Source organism: Rutidosis leptorrhynchoides, chromosome 2 (assembly GCF_046630445.1).
Source record: "Rutidosis leptorrhynchoides isolate AG116_Rl617_1_P2 chromosome 2, CSIRO_AGI_Rlap_v1, whole genome shotgun sequence".
NCBI classification, from domain to species: Eukaryota; Viridiplantae; Streptophyta; class Magnoliopsida; order Asterales; family Asteraceae; genus Rutidosis; species Rutidosis leptorrhynchoides.
Window position 1 is genome coordinate 99,777,999 of NC_092334.1, and position 8,257 is coordinate 99,786,255.

Sequence of the window (8,257 nt, forward strand, 5' to 3'; positions counted from 1 at the left end):
TACCTAGTCTTATGAGCTTCGTCCAAGACTAGTTCACGGAGATTACCGAAGCGAGGAACCCAAATTCTATTACTAAAGTACTGTGTACCATTAGCTTTCACTTGAAGTTGGTTCTCAAAACCCATAGGTCCTTCACCTTCGATAAGTGTCGGTTTAATAGCTTCCAATTGAGCTTCACAGATTCGTGATATAAGATTCGATTTGATTTTCAGATTTAGAGCACGAACGCGTTTAACATCATCTATTCGACTAAGAGCATCGACAACTACATTTGCCTTGCCGGGATGATATTTTAGCTCACAGTGATAATCGTTCAGTAACTCGAGCCATCGGCTTTACCTTATATTCAACTGTTTTTGATCAAAGATGTGTCGAAGACTTTTATGGTCAGTGTACACCGTAAAGTGAGTACCATATAGATAATGTCTCCATATCTTCAATGCAAATACCACGGCACCTAACTCAAGGTCATGTGTGGTATAGTTCTCTTCATGTTTCTTCAACTGTCTAGATACGTAGGCAATAACCTTTTCACGTTGCATTAAAACACAACCAAAGCCTTGCTTTGAGGCATCGCAGTAAACAACGAAGTCGTTAGTACCTTTAGGTAAAGATAGAATCGGAGTTGTGGTCAACTTCTCCTTTAGAATCTTGAAAGCAGATTCCTGTTCTTCGGACCACTCAAATTTCTTCCTTATTTGAGTCAGCTTTGTAAGAGGTTTATCAATGAGAGAAAAATCTTTTATGAACCTTCGATAGTAACCAGCAAGTCCCAAAAATTGACGAATATGCTTCGCAGTCTTTGGTATCTCCCAGTTCTGAATAGTAGAAATCTTAGCTGGATCGACATGTATTCCGTTTCTTTCAACAACATGTCCACGAAATTGTACGGTTTTGAGCCAAAACTCGCACTTAGAAAATTTAGCATAAAGTTGTTCCTTTCGTAAGAGTTCAAGAATCATGCGCAAATGTTTCTCATGCTCTTTCTCACTCTTCGAATAGATCAAGATGTCGTCAATGAACACGATGACAAATTTGTCAAGATACGGTTTACAAACACGATTCATGAGATCCATGAACACGGCAGGAGTATTAGTTAAACCAAAAGGCATGACACAGAATTCATAGTGCCCATAACGAGTGCGAAATGCAGTCTTAGGAATATCGGATTCCTTGACTTTAAGTTGGTGATAACGGGACCTTAAATCAATCTTTGAATAAACACTTGACCCTTGAAGTTGGTCAAATAGATCATCAATACGTGGCAACGGATAACGGTTCTTGATAGTAATCTTGTTAAGTTCGCGATAATCAATGCACATCCTTAACGTACCATCATTCTTCTTAACAAATAGAATAGGAGCTCCCCATAGGGATGAGCTTGGACGAATGAAACCTTTATCCAATAGTTCTTGGAGCTGATTGGAAAGTTCCTTCATTTCAGAAGGTGCTAAACGGTATGGTCCTTTAGCAATAGGAGCAGCACTGGGAGCTAAATCAATTTGGAATTCAACTTGTCGAGGAGGTGGAAGACCAGGAAGATCTTTGGGAAACACATCGGGAAAATCTTTAACCACTGGTACATCTTCAATACACTTCTATTTCGATTCAATCATCTTAACGTGGGCTAGAATAGCTGGATAACCTTTCATAAGGTATTTGCGGGTCTTAATACAGGAGATGATATTGAGATTGGAACCACTCTTGTCGCCTTGAATGACTAGAGTCTCTCCATTTCCCAACGGAATGTTAACGGTTTTATATAAGTTAACAAATTATAGGTTTTAGCAATTACAAGTATGAATAAGATAAAGTATTGATATCACATGATATAAATAAAACACTTTATATTATTAAGGAACGAGGCGTTAAAATAAGCCTTTTAATAAACGATTCGGGAATAGGAATAGTTTAAGGCATAGCCTTTACATAGATGGAAAAATAGGAAAATAAACTAGGAAATGTCAAGATTGAAGTAGTCTTCATACCTCTTCTTCTCATCCTCAAACTGCTTCATCACTTTCTCCATGTTATCCTTCACAAGTTTCTCTAGCCTTTCGGTTTGAGAGTCGAGGGATTCTTTCATAAACTTCTCATATCGCTCGTTATTTTCTTTTTTCTTTTCATAAAGGTACTCGAGGTTGTCGTAGAGATTAGTGACACGGCTGTTGACGGTTTTGGTGTCGTACTCCTTTAGTGCCAACTGCTTGTCAACACGACTTCTCTCTATATCCATCCGGATGTCAACCTCCTCTTTGAGATGAGCAAGTGATTGCTTCCCCCAACGGGTGTTACGTTCTTCCTCATACCTTAGCAGTATTAATTCTTTTCTTAGCTTCACGTTTTCTTCCACCAATTTCTTAATTTCGCGATCCTTTTCATCCATACGAACCTCCACTCTCGCCACGTGGCGAAGCAAACCTTCAATGTTCCTCTCAGTATCTTTTCGTAGGCTCATGATTTCATACTTAGAACCATCATAAAAAGGAGATCGGGCTCTCTTCCTTGATGGACCAAATTCTTCATGACGTTTTCCCTTATCTTGGGTTCTTGGAGTTGGGTAGTATTGAGGAGACCTATGTGAATCAAGATTAGTATTTGGGTTGAAGTTCAGCGGTGGTGAGGCAGGGCTATAGAGAGCACTTCGAACAGGTCTCAAAGTTGAAAAGTGTCCAACACCTACTTCGGTGGTAGGGTGGAAACGAGCCATTTCTTCTGAGGGCTTGTAGAGAGTTGCTTTGTTGGGTTTGTTAACGCTTGAGCTTGACATCCTAACATTAGGAAAGAGACTTTGATTAGAATCTTTAAGTCAAGTTTATTAAAGCATAATTGTTAAGATTATAGGACAATCTTAAGTGCTTTAAGTCTAAGGCAGGAAAGGTTATAGTTTCCTAGATTGCTAAGGCACCCTAGCTAGCAAGTAAGGCACACATAAAGATGCAATCCTGGTTCTCTATGACAGCCTGGTTATGCTCTGATACCAATCTATCACACCCCCAGTTAGGGCCTGGTCGAAATGTGACTTAATATCAAATAAACCAACATATTATAATATACGAGAACAATACTAAATGATAAAATAAACTTTATTGAGAGTACGCAGCGGAAAATGAAATGTCGTTACAATGATGGAAGTAACAATAATGTAAATGTTCAAATGAAAAAGTAAATAATGCGATATCTTTTGATCCTATGTCCAAGTAGCATCACATAAGTAGTAAGTAAGAAAGCTTGAATCAATCAGCACCTGAGACAAAACATGCTAAAGTGTCAACCAAAAAGGTTGAGTGAAGTTCATAGGTTTAACAAATAAGTTTCACCGTTGTTTTAGACCACAAGATTTAGTTTGTAAAGTTGATCTCCAGCATGATCAAAAAGTAGATCTCGCAGATCCAAAAATTATGCCAATGCGTGATATTTAGACTAAACGTTCAAGTTTGCCCCAAAGACAAGTTGTAGTTTATACTTGTCGGTTTAATTTCATTATTAAGTAATACAAAGACTTAGTCAAATGTATCGGGGACGTTACTCCCGATAGGCCTACCCCCCAATAATTAAGCATGCATTCAACGAGCAATTAAAAATATCACTGTAGGGACTTAGTCGAACATAGTCGGGTATAGCATAGTTTAGTAGTTTGGTACTTGTGTCTAAGTTGTAAAATGTAAAAACAGCATGTGTCTCACCCCAATAAAAGTAAGTAAGTTTGCTAGCAATAAAGAGTGGGGCTATGAATTCACCTTAGTAAGTAGAGAGAGAGAGAGAGAGAGAGAGAGAGTTATTCCTCAGAATAGAAAGTTGGATGAGTGAGCAGAAAAGTCAACCTATTGACATTTAAGAGTAGTAAGTGTTTTTGCCCAAGTTTAAGTAGATGTTTAAGTATGATAGTGTTGTAAGTATAGTTCGTTTTACTAAGTTTCCTTTCTTAGTAAGTTTCTATTTTTAGAAAGTTTCCACTTTTAGTAGATTTCTTATCTTAGTAAGTTTCTATAACTAGAAAGTTTCTACTTTAAGAGTGTTTTCTATTTTAGGATACTTGTCGTATTAGATAAGCTTTCAATCACCCCTTTCCCTTCGAATGGCCATTTCAGGTCTAGGGACTTGAGCTATAGGATCTTTTAAATCGGAAATCCAAACCCTTCCGCCTAGAGTTTCATAGAAACCATTCGTCAAGAAAGTTCGAAGATCTATACATCTCTAATACATATCCCTAAATGTTTTTATGTGTTATAATATAAGTAGTAGGTTATAGGTGTTAGTAATAGTATGTAACGACCCGCACTTTTCCGATCGTTCTATACTTATGAGATTAATATTTACATAAATTAAACCTTACCAACATGATAAGCAATCCAAATTGTTGAGACTTATGTTTTTGAAAAGAGTTTTACACAACGTTTGACCGTCTAGTTTGACCGATGATATCACGAACTATACAATATATGATAATTATACATACATATTTAACATGATCTAAGGATGTTTTAATATCTCATTTTGTATTAATAACAAAAAGTCATAAGTATATTTTGAAACTACTAACTTAAGTTTTCAAAACAATAACCTACGTAACGTTATTTGACATAAATACTGATGATTTATAATGTTTATACATATATCGTATAAGTAATGTATTTAATCATTTTTAAAGGGCTTTTATACATAAAACAATATAAGTATATTTACAAAAGATAGTTATATTTGAATTCTCGTTCCGTTTCCTCAATAATCCTATACGTATATCTAGGGTACTATACACAGCTTCTAGAAGTATTTACTATTGGTATATACCAATAGAAATCTTCAATTATTGGAATAATATGTCATTCATGACATAATAAATTTTAACTTATCTTAGATATTTTCACTAAAAACCAAATTTTCAAGCCTATAAATAAGCACCATTTCTAACTCATTTTTACACATTCATTTTCCAAATTTTACTTCCAATTTTCACACACACTTGCAAGAACTCTCTCAACTTTTATTTTACTACTTCTTTCCAGCAACTTTACATTTTAAACTTGAGGTAAAAACTCTACTTCAACTCTTTTTCAATTCATATATTTAAAGCTATATATATAAGAGTTTATAAACTAGAACATAGTTTGAATGATTTCAAACTTGTTCGCAAACTAAATAGATCCTTCTAACTTAACTTTTAAAATACTTCAAGACCTGTAACATATCTTAATTATATGCTAACTTAACAAGGTATAACTTGGTTTTTCAAAGAACACCTTAAAAACTGAATTTACGACGTCGGAGTGCAACCGGGGGCTGTTTTGGGTTGGATAATTAAAAACCATCTTAAACTTTGAATTGGAGGTTTATTTTCTGGAAAAATGATTTTTACTATGAATATGATAACACATAAAAATTTCATGATTTAACTCAAAGTATAAGTATTTTTAGAAAAATAATCATTTAAGGTTGTTTACATGATGGAAAATGATTAACTTCATAAGTTTCACTAAAGTTTGACCTATGACCTGTGATTTCGAATACAAACTAAGGTATTTACAGTTCATAGTCTTAAAGAGGGACTCGATCCAAGGAGATGGCAAGTTGAATCAATGAAAACGGAGTTGTAACGAAGAAACTATGACCGAAACAAAATCGGATATCCAAGACTAGTTTAGCCACGAAAATAATTGGGAAAAAATTAAATAAATCACATCTTTTTAAGTTAACATGATATTTTATATATATGTACTTATAATTCAATTTTATATGGTTCAGGATCACCCGTAAACAACACGAGAAGATTAATCATAAGATCCCATGATTGTACGCAACACGTCATTTGACAACACCGGTACTTTATGTACGCAACACGTCATTTGACAACACCGGTACCATGGGTCAAGATTAATCTCGACCAATACATATACGATGGGGTTTTATTTATTTCGTTGGGGGTTTTATTTATTTCATTGCGGGTATATTAAACATCTAAAAAATGAACCATTAAAATTGAATTACTAACAACGAACTGCTAACTACGGACTAAGGAATTATTCAAAGTATTAAAAGTATAACAAGTATATATATGTGACGTTTGTTTAAAAACAAAAGGTATTGATATATTATATATGGATAGGTTCGTGATATCAACCGGAGACCAAGTCAAATTATATATATATCTTCAAGACGAAAGTGAGTATATAGTCCCACTTTTAAACTCTAAATATTTCGGGATGAGAATACATGTATTTTATGTTTTACGTTATGGACACAAGTAACTGAAAAATATATTCTACGTTGAGTTGTACCACTGGCATACTTCCCTGTAGCTTGGTAACTAATATTTACAGCGGTATTGTAAACGCGAATCCTGTTGATAGATCTATCGGGCCTGACAACCCCAACCGGACTGGACGACCAGTATTCAACGGTTGCACAGTACTTCGTTTCGTGACTACACTTGGTACGGTGTAGTAAGATTTCATAATAAAGGGAATATGCGACGTGATTAAATGTTAAGTATGGTTACCAAGTGCTCAACCACTTAGAATATTTTTATTAAACTGTTTATATACGAAATCTTGTGGTCTATATATATATATTGCTGCCGGCATTAAACCTATATCTCACCAACTTTATGTTGACCTTTTAAAACATGTCTATTCTCAGGTGATTACTAAAGCTTCCGCTGCATTATGTTGAATTTGAGCAGGATCTTGCGTACGCATATTTGTGTCAAAAATAAAACTGCATACCCAAGGATTTGTGTTGTAAAATATGCTCGAAATCGTGTTGTTATCATTATATGTAAAGTTTGTAAGTCGAAGATTATCGCTAAACGATAATCATCTTTTTATTGTCTAAAGCTTGTAACAAAAATAATGGTTATGGTTTGTAATGTATAATATATGCAGTTTCTCTTTCAAAAATGTCGCATATAGAGGTCAATACCTCGCAATGAAATCATACGTTATCTAACACGTTCTTATGGTTAAGGACGGGTTATGACATGTGGTATCAGAGCGGTGGTCTTAGCGAACCAGGTTTGCATTAGTGTGTCTAACCGATAAGTCGTTAGGATACATTAGTAAGTCTGGACTTTGACCGGGTCTGATTTAAAAACCATTGCTTATCATTGTTGGTTAAAATTTATATGTAAATATTATGTAGTACTAATGGGTTAGTTGTTGTATGATAGATGTCGGGCTCAAAACTTGTTATCACATTCAGCGACTCCGAACCAGAATCTTCAGATGGTGTTCCAGTCATTAACCTATCCGATGACGAAAATGATATCTTTGGGGAAGACTCACAAATTCCGGATGAACCAACTATAGAGAACCCGGAAAGTGAACCCGAGGAGGAAAGTGAACCCGAGGAGGAAAGTGAACCCGAGGAGGAAAGTGAACCCGAGGAGGAAAGTGAACCCGAGGAAGAAATACAGGAAATTACAAAAGACGAGTTCGAACTAGGAAAGAAACGAAAGGCTAATGAATTAGAAAATTCAAATCCCGAGTTTAGTAAGGATGATGTGGCACCAACTCCACTAGACACTACCACCCCTATTCCCGCTATTCCTATTCGTGCTGTCCCGGCATCCAGTTCTTCAGCCCCACAGCCAAAATATAGGCAAACAGCCAGGATAAGCGTTAAGCGATTCTTTGAACCTAAACGTCCTAGAAAATAGACCAAACGATGCGCTGCCGTATTAAACCATGGGATCATATAATGTTTTGTATAATATTATTAGTGTGGTTTGTTTAATTTTCGATGTAAGATAAGCATATGTAAAATAGTGAAGTGTGAAATGCAATAATTTTCCATGGTTAAGTATTATTTAGATGGTAGTAATTGATTCTGTACTAAGCTATTAAGTATGGACATTAACGGGTAGGTACTACCCTAGATATAATTATAAAACGCTAATAAGAAGAAAAGGCTTTTATAATAATACCTGGTTCATATTATTAATAAGCTATAATGTACTGTAAATATACACTACATCTATAATATTCCATGTGAATAATTATTTTCTTTTCATTCTTATAGAAGAATATGGCGCGATTGAACCGAATGACGGAACAAGAAATCCAGGAACTCATCAATCAGCGAGTGAACGACAGAATGTTATGGGTCGAGGCTGCAAGAGGTACTGCAGTTAACCCAAATCCTCGTGTGGGGTGCACTTACAAAACTTTTCAAGCTTGCAAGCCCTCATCATTCAGTGGAACAGAAGGACCGATCGGTTTAACCCGGTGGATAGAAAAGATGGAGACTGTGTTTAAAATCA